General features: G+C 39.0%; 1 protein-coding gene across 11 annotated transcripts in view; it reads left to right on the plus strand.

Annotated features, from left to right (window-relative positions):
* gpat2 (glycerol-3-phosphate acyltransferase 2, mitochondrial) overlaps positions 1-14,908 on the plus strand; it is a 176,625-nt gene that overhangs the window by 31,680 nt on the left and 130,037 nt on the right. For 3 of the 11 annotated variants that reach the window (XM_086314873.1, XM_086314877.1, XM_086314876.1), the window contains exon 3: positions 10,746-10,843. The exons of the other annotated variants lie outside the window; for them this stretch is intronic. The gene's annotated coding sequence lies outside the window, so the exon portion shown is untranslated. The remainder of the gene's footprint in view (positions 1-10,745; positions 10,844-14,908) is intronic. 11 annotated transcript variants of the gene reach the window in all.

Below are 14,908 nucleotides of genomic sequence, written 5' to 3' on the forward strand. Positions count from 1 at the left end.
TTGACTCTGGAAATTATCCATAGCAGATTTGATCGCCAATAACGCATGGCGACCATATATCCGAAGGGAGATGACACCAGACAGATCTGTAGCAAAAACACTTGCACAACACATAACGTAAACAAACACATGGATAAAGCCAGAGGCACAGCCAAACACATGTGCCATCTTGCAAGCAGCCATCCCACTTTCTATCACAGTGAGCTGTGACACCTGCAAGAAAGTGTGTGTAAAAGGGGGGCATGGAGTGTACTAGACCACATTGCATTAAAAAACAACAACATTCTTTTTCAGATTCAAAGTGAAACATTTTGTTTGTTAATAAAATTGTGTTTACACACATACACACACCAGTCCCCCCCCCCCCCCCCCCCCCCCCCAACAGACCAATAAAAATGTACATGGACCAGCCAAGCTCTTAGGTTAGACACTGAGTTTTTACTAACATTAATTATTTACGTTGTAACGTCTGTTTTCAGCAGCATAAAATTTAGCATCATAGCACAGGATGCAAACTTCAGAATGCTGATATCCTGGCTTTTCTTCATTGGAGCCACCACATATTTTTAATGGCTTATAGATACGCAAACATGCTCATTCACTTGCACACTTAAACGTGAAGACACACATGCACAAAAACACATAAATGAATAGACACCAAATCCATGTCACCCAGGAGATAAAAAACACCGTCAGAACTCTTTTTGCCTCCAAATAATGTCAGAAGCCTTCCAACAAGTCAGAGTATGGGGATTATTATTTTATGCCTTAGTTTGGGTTGCATGTGTCCCTTATTTTATTTGACATTACTGTACTTGAGATAATTTAGATGCACAATTGATGCTCTGTCATGGTTTGTGGTTGTTTCATCCAGAGGTGTTTGGGATCTTGTTAAAATTGATGGATTTAAGGGCACAGGAAAGATACCATCAGATGATGCAGTGCCATTATAGTGTTCCATAATATGTTTTTCTATCAGTCATGGATTGGCTTGACCTCAACGTTATTGAAGCAGTATGGGATCAACATCCTAAGAAGAGCTTTGAATGTCCTTGACAAAGCCTGGAGAACTATTCACTGAAGACTACTTAAAAAAAATTAAACCAAATATTGACTTTCATGCGTGTCAGAACTGTAGAAACTAAGAATTGTTTTTGCTTTTTACATACTGTATTTCTATATGTTTCAATAAATTGCTGTACCTATTTCCTATTTTCCAAGCAAAATGTAAAGAAATAGATGGTTCAAGACTTTTGCACAGTGCTTTATGTCCCTGTACTTTTAGACTGAGTGGTGATATGTGTTATATATCTCAATATTTTCTGCATGCGAGCTATCGCAACCACTTTTATTCAAACAATTTAAAATATAAAATGTATGAATTTTTTCGTAGCCTGTATTTCAAAGCAGTCACTTTCTCAGTCAGGAGCTGCTGCAGTTTTCAGGAAACGCTGGAAAATCATATTGCATATTTCATTATAATGTTTAATATAATAGCAGTTTTGCTGGGGAAAAATGTTTTTACTCAGTATGGGGTATTTTCGTTTCTTTGAAGTGAGGTTGTATGAGATACTTAAATGCTTGGTGTATTAATTATGCTGGATTGCGGCACACCACCAAACAGGACTGCCAGCTGGCACAATGTTTTAGGTTTGATCAACAGCAAAACACATTACAGTCACCTAAAACAAATTAAAAGCCGTTTAAGAGTCCTTTATATTAATTTTCAGTGCTTCAAGTGCCAGCAGACCCCTTTCATCAGACTGTAGCCATTACACTCTCTTCAAAGCCGCTGCAGTCCATTGCCAAAAACAGTAATTTTACCTTGCAAAACGTAGAACCTTTACATGTTCTGTGTCATTATAGGTAATAAGCATCATATTTTTCATAGGATAGTTTCCTTTCCACTACAAAATATTATGCTATGTCTGTCTCTATACTGCATGTTAAATTTGAGAGCAAGCTTTAAATTGTATATGTATAGTGGAGGAGGGGCTATTCTGTGTTAGATGTTATTGATGTATATTGACATAAATGGTGGTGTCTCATTTGAAAATATAATATCTTAAAAAGTATATTATCCACCACAGATACAGTACTACAGTACTGTGCAAAAGTCTTGAGTCATCACTCTGTTCTTTATATTGTGCTAGGAAAATTAGAAATTGTTGGAGGATTTACAAATTTATATACAAATACAGTATATAAAGCAAAAACATTTTCTGATATATTTCTGATGAGCTTGAATGATTATATTTGGTATAACCACCTTTATTATTTAACATAGTCTGAACTCTCTTAAACAAGCTTTGTTTACATTTTAGGATTAGTTCTCCAGGCTTCTTAAATCATATTTCATTATATGTCAAGATGATACCACCTTGCTTCTTTAATATTGAGTTGCTGTCTCTGGGGAGCCCAGTCCATGACTGATAGTGTTCCACTGTGTGTTTTTGTACCAAGCTGTGCTTCTACTGCATTGGTTGTGTGTTTGGGGTCATTGTGATGCTGAAAAATTAAACTGTTGCCAGTTAGATGCTTTGCAGATATAGTACTGCATAATTAAAATCTGACTGTACCTTTCTGCATTAATAATTTTGACAATTTTGACAAGATTCCCAACACCACTGGCTGAAATGCAGCTCTAAATGATGACAGAGCCTCCACTGTTCTATACAGATGGCTGTAGACACGCTGAAATTCTCTCCTGACCTTCTCCATACATACTGAGGACGGCTTATACAAAAAAAAGTCAAACTTGGGTTTGCCGTTCCATGAGTTGTTTTGTAATTTGGCATACCTCAGCCTTTTCTTGCTGTTTCATAACAATGACTTCTTGACAAACACTTTCAGGTATTGTTCATAGCTAGTTGTTTAGGCCAGCCACTTCTTTTGTCCTGCACTTTTCCACTTTTCTCAGATTTATTTGTAAGGACACCCTGCACACTATACTGAGATTTCGTAAATCACCTTGTTGATGCAAAAATATATATATTGTTCCTGTCAAACTATGTCGTCTTTGGCATTTTTCATAGATACAGCTAAAGAAATATGAACCAGTTATGTGATGTTTACATTTTACTAAAAACAATGTGCCTAAATATACAGTTTAAAATTGGTGCTTTCCAAAATGTTGCCTATTATGTATAGGCGCATCACCAATTCATCCCTTGAGGTAGTGTTTATTTGTGTTGCTTAACAAACACTGAAACCTTCTGATAAAGGTCAGGTACAAGGACTGGATTGAAAATGAGTGAAAATGCATCCATTGCCCAAAGAAAACCTGAAAAAGTTTCAGAAAGCCTGGAGAACTATTGCTCAAGAGCAATTATAAAATACAAGAAAGCCTGGCATCTTAAAAGCAAAGTATAATGAAATAAGGAGTGGCTCAAAACTGTTGAAAAGTACTGTATAATACACTTTAATCTGAGTCTTCTTTTTTGGATTTATAGTGTTTCATTGTAGATATTGGATGTAAAGGACTTTTGTTCTTTTGCTGGATCTGCTTTTAAAACCAGGGGTTGAACCAGGTTGTTAAAGTGCAATGCCTAGTCATCTGAGTTAGTTCATTGTGCTTAATATGGATACTATTCCTTGGATCTCTCACTTATAAGTGTTGGTTGATTTGTTAAGCTATTTAAACAGATCATAAGTGATAGGTCTTTTAGTCTTTTCCTCCTCACAAAGGATGTGAAAGAAGTCTGAATACTGCATGGAAAAAAGGATGCTTTAGAAAGAGAGAAGACCTTTTATGCTTGATGTTTAATTAGCAATAATTTGAGAATTTTGTCCGTCTTAATTTGCAATAAAGCTTAAAGTTGGTAAATATCTCCTTGTTTAGAGACCTTTTGCTTAAGAGTATGCAGCATTACACTGGCACGTACAATAGGAATGTCATGCCAGAGTTAGTGTCTTTATTTATGTGGGACATTGCGGTGTAGTTATCAGGTCACATTCTCTAACTCTGTCAGCTACTCGGGCCTGTGTGTCGTCTGCAGCACCTGCTGTGTATCCCAATCCCGAGGCTGCGCACAGCTCTGCTTATCTGCAACCTCTGTGACAGTGTCAGTCTCTTTGTGGCTCTGTACTAATGGTTTCCTTTGAAACATAAATTAGACTTGAAAGAAGGGAGAGAACGAACACATGATTGAGGACTGAAAGGTACAGAGAGAGCTTGATAGATTTTTCCGTCATTAATAATACAGATTGTCTTACCACAGAGCCTCTATCATGTAGTCTAATTACATTGATTTTGTATGTCAGTCAAGTATTTTACCAGAGTGTAGCCTTCATTCGGTATGCATGTGTGTGCCTGTTGTAGAGAATTAGCCAGGTCAAGCAAAGGGCTGTCAGAGGACTTTGTAATTAAGGACTGTGTGGCAGCAGCATGTTTCCCATTAGGGCACCAGTATCACATCCCAGCCATGTGAGTCAGCCTTGGCAGTCTTGCCCTGTTTAATAGAGTTAAACAGAAACGCTTAGGCTAATTATCTACATCACTGATAGGATTTGCCTGTAGCAGTCACAGTATAAAGCAGCAACAGCTATCAATTGAACAGAAATGATTGGGAAGAGTGTAAGTTTTAGTCATGTGTACCTTTTTTTTTGCACATTAATGTTCACAAAATGTAATTAAATTATTTTCAATTTTTTTTTTTTTTTTTAAATATGCAGACTGCACTGTTATTAGTTGCATTTTGAGAGACTCTGAAAAAAACTATCTCCGGTCTAAATTAAATCAACAGCGATCTGATTTCAGAAATACTACTCTGAAAGAACATTTCCTTCTCCTCATTTTTTTTTGTTGGTGTTTTTTTTAATATGTCCAGTTGTGCTCCTCCATTCTCTCGGTCTGTCTTTTTGTCATTCAGCTTGCTGTGTTGTCTCCAAACCCTAGTTTTTCCTCCACCATTGTCTGTAATGTTCCCAACAGGCCTCGAGTAACTTTTTTCAAAAAACGTCTTACAACAGAGAACATAATAATTAGAGATGCAACCTCAGATATGTCTGAGTTTTGTGCTCATCCGGAGCAGGCTGATGTTCACCTATCCAGTAATGTCATTGCACATGTAGCAATGCAGAACAATTGTGATTGTTCTGTTTGGTAACAATATGCGCGACATATTGATTGGCATGAGGATATTTCTTCTGTGATGCAAAATTTAAATGGGATGGGCTGCAATTGTGACTGGCTTGCTAATAATGCCAGTGTTAACAATAATGCATTAGCTGGCAACCAACAAGTGTAGTCTGCCGTTTTCTAGTTTTGAGAATCCTGCAAGTCCATATGGGAAGTCTTTCTCTTTTCCTTTAATAACCCTGGGGCCATCTGGCATTTTGAAGAAGTATTTACAGAGACATTTAGATGGGGACTCCATACTGTAGCAGTTTACTCATTTACTTAGCATGTGAAAGTTCATTGGTTCAATTCCAGTTGGAAACACAAATTCCTTTTGGGGTTAGTGTCCAGACCGCTGCCAAATAAAACAGAGTTCCCCACCTGTAACGAACCCCTTTTGGCAAGAGGATGGAAATGTTTTGTGTAGTTGAATCCTATTTATTCTTCAATGTGACATTTGTTTTTATGAAAATGACAAAAGGACCTACAACTTGGTGCAGATCTGGAAAAAAGTGTCAAGTGTTTTATGAATGTGCATTGAATTCTTAAACTTTGTAGGAAGAAATGTACAAAATGAACCATGTAAACTGTTAATTATATTCTGAATTAAATTTGCAGTTGGCTAAAATCTAAATGACCAACACTAAATCAGAATAGGATGGAAACATGGCAGTCTGACTCTGAAAATGCATCCATACAGGAATAGACTAGCAGTGATATAGTGACCAGGAAGTGAGGAATGCTAGTGAAATTCAGCTACTTGCACCAATCACAGGTGACATACAGCCCTGTGGAAATGGAGTACAAAGCATGATGTAATAGCTTGTAGAGTCACCTTTAGCAGCAGTTACTGAAGTAGTCATTTTCTGTATTACTTAATCAGACTCTTAATCAGACCGCATTCTTGTGGAGGAATTTTCGCTTACTCTTCTTTTAATCAGGTTGACATCTGGACTTTGATTCTTTTCTTTAGTCCGTGACTCTGTGGTAGATTTGTGCTGTGCTTGAGGTCACTGTCCTGCTGCATGACCCAATTTCACACTGTGGCTGTATAACATGCCCAAATCATCATCCATCCTCTACTGTGCTTGACAGTTGATGTGAGATATTTGTGCTGATCTGCTGTTTGTTTTTCACTTACTGTGGCATTGTACATTATAGCCAGAATTCTTCATTTTGGACTCGTCTCTGCAAAGGAAAGATGTAGCTTTTGGGGTTTTTCCAGTTTCTCTGAGCATTCCACAGTCTGTATGGGGTGAATTTAACGAGGTGTGTTCTCCTGGGAAGATTGTGGCATTCTATTAACACATACCTAAATGTGCCAGAACAGCAAATTGCAAAAAGTTCTGCTTTTATAGAGGTGGTCACAATTTTCTGTAAGGAATAAAGATATACTTAAATTTCCACAGGTCTGTGAATTGTACCCTTTCACTAGACAGGGATATCTATCCAACTCAAGACTGGGTATCTGTGATCAAAAAACCATCAGCTAAAAAGTGATATGCAATGAGTAGTGGTGCAACGGATCACGGTTGATCCGTAATCCGAACCGATCCCACTCCATGGTTCGGCATGCACGTGATCCGAAGATTCGAAAAAGAAGGAAAAAAAGTATGTGTATGGTGCGCGTGGTCGGTCTGTCAAGCAATAGTTATGGCCAGTGCTAGCGATCCAAGTGGAGGAGCAGAGGAGTTTGCAGCATTTAAGCAGCCCTTTGCTCCCCAATCCGACCGGGCTAAAGCTACTACAAAAGCTACTGGGGTGTTTAGCTGCAGACTGGAGGCCGTATTCCCTTGTGCAAAACAAGGGGTTTAAACTATGATGAACGTGCTTAAGCCACGCTATGATATCCCGTTGCGCATCCACTTCAGTGACAAGATCGTACCCAGGCATGTATGAGCAGGAAAAGTTTAAAGTTATGGCTGAACTGTCCAAGGCATCTTCTGTTGCCCAACTACAAATGGGTGGACCTCTAGGTCAACGGAAAGCTACGTGACCGTGACTGCTCATTATATCACAGCGGAGTGTAGATACAAAGCCCTGTACTGCCCTATATTGCACCTTAATTTCTTTTTATATAATTGCGTGGAATGAGTCTTAAGTTGAATGCTTTTTTTTCCCCCAACAATATCTTTATTATTTTTTTACATTTTAATGACTTACAAACAGTCCAACATTCTAAATACTACATGAACATACACTCCTCTCAGACAGCAAAAAGAAAACAAAAAAGTCATCAGATTTGTCACTCCGTTAAAGGCCTAAAATTACTATTATCCCAAATCAAATGTCATTGCCCTCAGTCCTCGTCCTCCTCAGATAATACAAATCCTTCTACAAAATTCACAAATGGTCTCCACACCTTTTCAAAAACATCCAATTTCCTTTTCAGTATACATGTTATCCGCTCCAATGGCGGGGCGTTATTTAAGTCAAAATAGTATCTTCAAGGTTCAAGGTTCTTTATTTGTCACATGCATAGTTATACAAGTATAACACACAGTGAAATGTAGCCTGACACGCTCCTCGACATGTGCAAAAATGGGGGGGGGGCTGTAGAGGAAGAACATTATTTATTTATTTATTTATATATGTATATGTGTGTGTATATATATATAACAGCTAGAAAAGGGTCCGTGCAGATTTGGGTCCCAAGAGCTTTGGAAAGAATAACTGAATACTGACTCCAGAAGCCATGGAGTCTTGGGCACAGAAAGAACATATGGCCTAGGTCACATGGGGTGGCATGACATCTCTCACACTGATCCATCACTTGTGGGTAAATCTCAGACAGACGAGACTTTGAATAGTAAACCCTGTACAACACCTTGAACTGGATGAGTTGTAACCTGGCACAGGACGTACTATAACGGACATTGGATACTGCTTTCTCCCATTGCTGATCCGAAAAAATTATTCCTAACTCCTGCTCCCAAGCCCCCCTAATTTTAGCAACGGAATGGACATTTAAATCCATAAGTTGTTTATATATTAAAGATATAATTGACTTCTTATTGGGTTTAAGGGATAAGAATTCCTCCCACGGTTGGACATTTGGGAGAAGAGGGTAGGAGGGGAAGAGAGCAGAAGTGCAATGCCGTGCCTGAAAATAACAGAATAGATTGGTAGCCGGAAGATTTGTTTCTGAACACAGGTCTAAAAAAGTTAAGAAAGTGCCATCTTTATAGAGATCCTTAAATGTATTAATACCATGACGCTTCCACTGTACATAGGTACCATCAATGAGGCCAGGAGTAAACAGATGGTTCTGCGTGATGGGCATGTGTACTGACGCAGAGATGTACTTAAAATGACTCCTGAATTGTGACCAGACCCTTAGACTAGACTGTACCACGGGATTTTGGGTGAAATGAGAAGGCTTAAGCGTGTTTTTTATTTTGACAGCGAATGCGCACCTGCGGACCACTTATGTGCAGCCCTGGTTATTTAGCTCGTCATATTGCAGCCACAGAAATTCTTTTGTCCATGAAACCATAAAGCTGCACTTTCTTTTTGCCTTATAGTCTGATTTGTCATAACTTCTCCGTTTTGTGGTAAGCTTTTCTTTGGCGGTCACTTCTTCACCCTGACCTGTCTTATTTGGCTCAGCAGAACTAAAATATATATCGTGTTGCTTTTACACACACACTCACATAAGCTCAGCGATTCTCTGCGCGATCAACCTCTCACATGTTTAAGCTGCGGGAGATTTCACTTGTCATGTTTGCATAGTAAGCTAACGATTAATAAGACGATGTCAGAGGAATTGGTGCACAAATTATCATCACTCACATATCAGTGCTGTCGCTCTCTATACACAGTTCGCACGATTGCAAAGTGAAAGCAAAAAAACAAGCGCAAATTCAAACGCGATTACAATATGTCACATATTGACAGTGGCTCACCAATGCCAATGACATAATTACCCAGCTACATTTCTGAAAGAATGCAAAAGCATTGACATATATTTTTCCTTCCTACAATAGCCCGACGGGCAGGGCAGAGATAGATTTTGGTAGCCCGACTGAAAAAAATCGCTAGCCCCTGGACGTCGGGCTAGCGATATTGCAAGCCCTGTATCTGATTGAGGAATCACTCATCTTTGGAAAAGAGAGTTTATTACAGAGAAATGTCTCTTTCCAAAATAAAAGCTATACTATCCGCTTCTTCTGGGCTATATTCTCAGCAGCATAAGGAGAATCATGTGCTAACAGCTGTCTAAATGACTCGGCTAAAGTTAGTAGCATGCTTGTTGTTTTTGTCTTTGCACTAGGATGATGTCGGCGTAAATGTGCAGTCATATTCGTTGTGTTCCCACTAGTGCTTTCAGGTTGATCTCGTTGAAATGACCTTAACGCCACAACACGGCAAATCTCCATTAACGAGCTACCGCCGATCGCCCCGTGCATGGGGCTAGACGGCCAACACGTTAACGAGCTAACTGCGCTAACACACTAGTTCCCACCCATGTAATTGATCATTGCATGACACATCCAACATACTGTTTTACTTTAGTCCATGACTCGCTTACCTTCAGGGTCATACGTCACATGAAAACCAAAATAATTCCAAACGCCAGATCTGAATGTTGCAAGGAGAGCTTAACTTCTGTCTTGCTAGCTTGCCCTGCGCTCTTCCTTCTGACTATGCTGTCTGTGTTGAGCGCTCAGTGAATCTGCGTTCGACTACTCCGCCTAGGCTGCACTGTCGAGCGCAGATCCACTGAGCGCTCAACACAGACAGCATAGTCAGAAGGAAAGTTGATAAAATAAATTACAAATGTTGTATTGTTCGATACATATGCGTACCGAACCGAAAGCACTGTATCGAACGGTTCAATATCGATACGAATATCGTTGCACCCCTAATATATATATATATATATATATATATATATATATATAAAAATAATTGTATCCATCTTCGAAACACATCTCGATAACCAAATCTAGTCAGAACATCAAAAAGATAAGGTCACTCGACCCTATCGAATGCTTTTTCAGCATCCAGTGAGAGAAAGGCCCTCTCTGAAGAATTGTTTAGTCCGTCTATAATGTTAAAGACTCTTCTTACATTATGTAGACCTTGACGCCCCAATATAAAACAGTTTTGATCTCTATGAATTACTGAGGGGAGAGTATCTTGCAGACGTGTTGCTAATATAAGTTGAATGTTTTTAATAGGCGAAAAATACTTAAATAAGTTAATACGTAAATGTTAAAATCTTTGTCTTTTTCTTTTTTTTGCTGATCTGAATATTGATCCGATCCGTGACTTAAAACCGTGATCCGATCCGAACCGTGAGAGTTTTGATCCGTTGCACCACTAGCAATGAGCAAATCGCTTTATGTGTGGATGGTATTTAAGGGTATTATCAGATTGGGCATAATTGCCTTGTACCTTTGCTGAGAACGATTGTTCCCCTTTCCCTCTCGCCCACTGGCCTGCACACATTGTATTTAAAGATCTGAGTGCTTCAGTTTGGCTCAGCATCACTTCTCTCTGCCATGTAGAGTATTCATGATTTAATGTGTTTTGTGTGCGATTTTGGAAACAATAACACGGTGTCCTCTTATCTATCTGTTAATTAACCCAGTGATTTTTTTCTTTCTTTTTTTGTTACCAGAGAGAGCTGTTGTTGAAAAAGCACTGTAGTTCAGTAACATGTTTACTGATCATGAATCCAACTGAACCAAGCCCACCACCTCAAGAGGCCAGGCCATGGTACGCAATGATTTTGTGTGGATTTTGGGGGTCAGAGGTGCTCAGACATGATATCAGTTGCCAAGTGTGAGCACTCCCTAATGTTGCCTACAGTATGACATTGTTGGGTGTGTTGTGAACTCACTGTGAGCAAACAGGAGAGATTTCCCGTAGAAATGATTTGCACACCTGTTCAAAGGGAAGGTTAATTGACTCAGGACATGCTGAGTCACTGATGCAGCATGATGTGCAACAGGAAGAGGTGCTCGGTTCCTTTATGCCATGCCAATTGGCACATGAAGGCCAAATCAGGTTAACTGGACAGGTTAAAGTGTGATTACTCAATGACACATAGATGGAGTCAGAGGGAGAAAGAGAAAGACAGACATATGTTGGAGATAAACAGCCTCTCTCCCAGGGCGGCCTGTTTGTTTTCTATTTTACATTTTACCAAACAAACAGTCTATAAATGGCATTTTTTGTTTCTTTCTCTGTCTTAGAATATCTGGTGAAAAGCCACTTTTTCCAAAAATACTTTTGACCTCATGCTGCACAATTTATGGCATTTTAGTGAGGCTGCAATGGTACTTGTATCCTCTTTCGAGGTTGAAGTAGAGCTCTCTGAAAAAGTGAAGTTAAACTCATTCATCATGTTCGGTAAATCATTCTTCATTTATCACTCAAAAAAACCCTTTATCATATGTGTAATTCAGAGAGAACATGGTTATCTTTATTGCCAGACTAGAAAGTCTTATTGAGCACTCGAAGTTTCTTAACTACAAGTCATATTTAACTATATCGTACATCATACAGTTGCTTCATGCAATACACTTTATCAATATCATCCCTGGATAATTTTAAATCACCGGTTAACCTAACATGTGTGTCTTTAGACTTTGGGAGGAAGTGAAAGTACCTGGGGGAAACCCACAGAGGCATGAAGAATTTGCACACTTGGCACTGAAAGTCCCCATCCAGGAACCTTTTTGCTGTGAGGCCACAATGCTAACCCCCGCACCACAACTCCATCCAATGTCTCTACAATGTCTCCTTAAACAGCATTAAATAACACTATATAATTAGTCCAGTTAAAATGACCAGATGATTGGTGGACAGATTTAACAGCTGCTTTGAAGTCTGTTTCTTTAAAAATGAATTTGAAATTTCTTTAAAGGTAAATAACAAGGTGCTTGAATTTGACTTAAAAAAAAGAAGCTTTTAGTAAGAAACTAAAACTGTTATAGTTGCTGCATTTGAATTATTGGGTTAAAGATATGAACAAGGCTTTATGTTATCTCTGCATCCTAATTAAACAGCTCTTAGGATACATTACAGTTTAGTTCATTTACTTTCAATAAAATTCCCACCATAAATGTGTATGAGGTTGTAAAAAAATATTGTCTTACTCTAAAAACTAACGATTACCCCCACCCCGCCGCCCTGAAACAAATTCTAAAAAATAAAAACAGGAAGAAATCCACTAAAAAACAGTTTGCACTGTTCAATGAAAAACTTTCAAGCAAGTTTATTTTTCTGTCTGTATTACCGTAATTGTCGGGCTATAAGCCGCTACTTTTTGCACCAGCTTTGAACCCTGCGGCTTTTAGTCAGGTGCGGCTTTTCTATGGATTGTCCATGATTTTTGTCATATCGTAAGACGATTTGTTTTGTTTGTTCCGCTGTTGTACGGCACTACGTTGCCTGGCGGAAGGGCATGTGATCAGACACACAGTATCGGGGTTCAAGAGTGATATGTTGGTCACATGTCCATCCGCCAGGCAACATAGTGCCGTACAAGTAGCGCAAAAAACAAACTTCAAAGTAGCGCTATGTGTTCAGCGGGAGTCGTGGATGACGAGCGGCGATAAACTTGCGAAAAGCAAGTTATACTCAATTCCACCGGTGGATTCTGACAGCGTGGAAAAGTGTGAAAACATCCACGATCACCAATGGATTTCAAAGGGCTGGACTGTTGCATGATGGAGAGGAAGACACCGCCACGGCCCTTCTGAGGGTGTTCGACTCCGACACTGACAATGAGGATTTCTTTGGTTTTGAAAGTGACAACGAAGGAAAGAAGCTGAGAGTGGATGACGAAGCCACCCTGAACCTGTTCATATCCGACACTGGAGAAGAGGACTTTGGTGGTTTTAGTGCGCAGGAAGAAGAGAAAGATGGTGAATGACTGACTTTTCTTCTTGTTAAAGCTGTGTCACTGCACCTGAGCCTAAAAGGTAGTCTGAATCTATTTTTCTGGTGTGCTGCAGGTTATTGTTATGTACTACATTTGTTACTCATTTATGAAGCACAGTACATGTGTCCTACTTGTAATTACCGCTACTTGTACATATACCTAAAAAGTTATGCAAATATGTACCCATAACTTGTTTTTCAAAATATTAATAAAAGGGGTGTGTCTCCAAACAGCCATCTCTTTCCTGACAATTCCCTTTGTGTATATTCTTTTACAACATTGAAACACCTGCGGCTTTTGGTCAGGTGCGGCTAATGTATGTACAAAACAGGATTTTCCCCTGATTTTAGCTTGTGCGGCTAATATTCAGGTGCGCTTTGTAGTCCGGGAAATACGATATGTTTGGTTGGCTGCTTGAAACTTGAACTCACACACATGTTTGCATGTTTGTATCAGTTATTGCTAAAATTTCAGTTAAATGCCTGCAAAGAGACATCCTGTTTGTTGCTTGTAATCAGGTTATGTCAATTGACTGACCAGCAGATCCTTTAAAGAGGGCTGCAGAAAGACTGGAGACAGAGCATTGTTATCTTTTGGTTTCTTTTTTACACTCACACACAGTAAGAGAAAGATTCACATTACATGGCTTATATTACATAATATTGTTCTCCACTGGAAAGCAACCCCATAAATCATTGGTCCTTATGTCCATGTCACCCTGTTATCCTAGAAAATAGAGTTTAACATGTTTCTACATTGTGAATGTTTTAAACCATCATCTTTTTCCTTTTTGTTGTTGTTGTCGTCGTCGTCGTCGTCGTTGTCATTTGTTGCAACTGAAAACTTGTTCAGTACTAGTCAGGCCTGGTGACGTTGTCCCTCTTTTAAAGTGGAACCAATCCTACATATTTTTAAAAAATACTTTCATGGGTCATTTCAAATGCTGGGGACAAACAACTGATATGATCTTTTGGTTGTGGAACTTGTCTTATACAAAGGACAGGGCCTGTGTTCAGATGTTATTGATATGTGTAATCATGGAGTGTCCTACTCTAATAGAAGAAAAGTCAGTGCCTCTCAGGAAGTCTGGCCTTTTGAAATGTCACAGCTGTTTCAGAAGACTATCCTTTAAAAGACAAGATTTTAGTCCTTCGTCTTCCATTTGTCTTTCCTCTCCCTTAGTCATGTTCTTTCTTTTTGCACTCCAGTTTCCATTGTTCGTCCTCTCTCTTTGAAGACTTTAAAGCTTTGAAGAATGGCACAGTGTGCTTCTTGATTCAGGAGCAGGTAATGGGGAACAGGACTGTCCTGTTGCATTTAAAGGTGCTGTGTCACACCTTAATAGGTCATTCAGCTTGAGCTTGGTGTGCATATAGATGGATTGTAAAATGAAATGCTCTGTATAATCTTCCCTGGGGATTTCCCTTTGGAGGAGACTGCCATATTTTGAGCTGTTATTCAAATCCCTTTATATTGGAGACATTCACCTTTTCAATGAGACTATTGTTGGTGTTTTAACCTGACAGTGCAGGAATTTGAGCATTGGTCAAAGTCCAGACAGAAAACTAGTTAAACCTTTTAATTAACAAAAAGGAAAAGTAGGCAAACTGTTGCAGCAAGTAAAGCTTGTGTTTTCAGCATTTAAAAAAATCCTACATTTTTCATTTTAATTTCAATTTAATCCTTAACCCGTTACCTAAAATCTCAAAACTTGTAGATTAACATGCAAAAAACTGATATATTTACCTGTCTTTGACTTGTTTCTATGAATTTTTAACTTGAAAATGTCAAACTGCCTCCCCTTTGTGGTTCAGTAATGATACAGACATAGTTTTGAGAGACAGGCAGTGTGGTGGTTGGTTTTGTCACCTCCCAGCAGGGACCTTTATTTG

Source organism: Aulonocara sp. 'chitande type north' Nkhata Bay, linkage group LG12 (genome assembly GCF_057382095.1).
Source record: "Aulonocara sp. 'chitande type north' Nkhata Bay isolate Kocher_YH1m ecotype deep benthic linkage group LG12, A_spYH_male_GT1.1, whole genome shotgun sequence".
Lineage (NCBI taxonomy): Eukaryota > Metazoa > Chordata > Actinopteri > Cichliformes > Cichlidae > Aulonocara > Aulonocara sp. 'chitande type north' Nkhata Bay.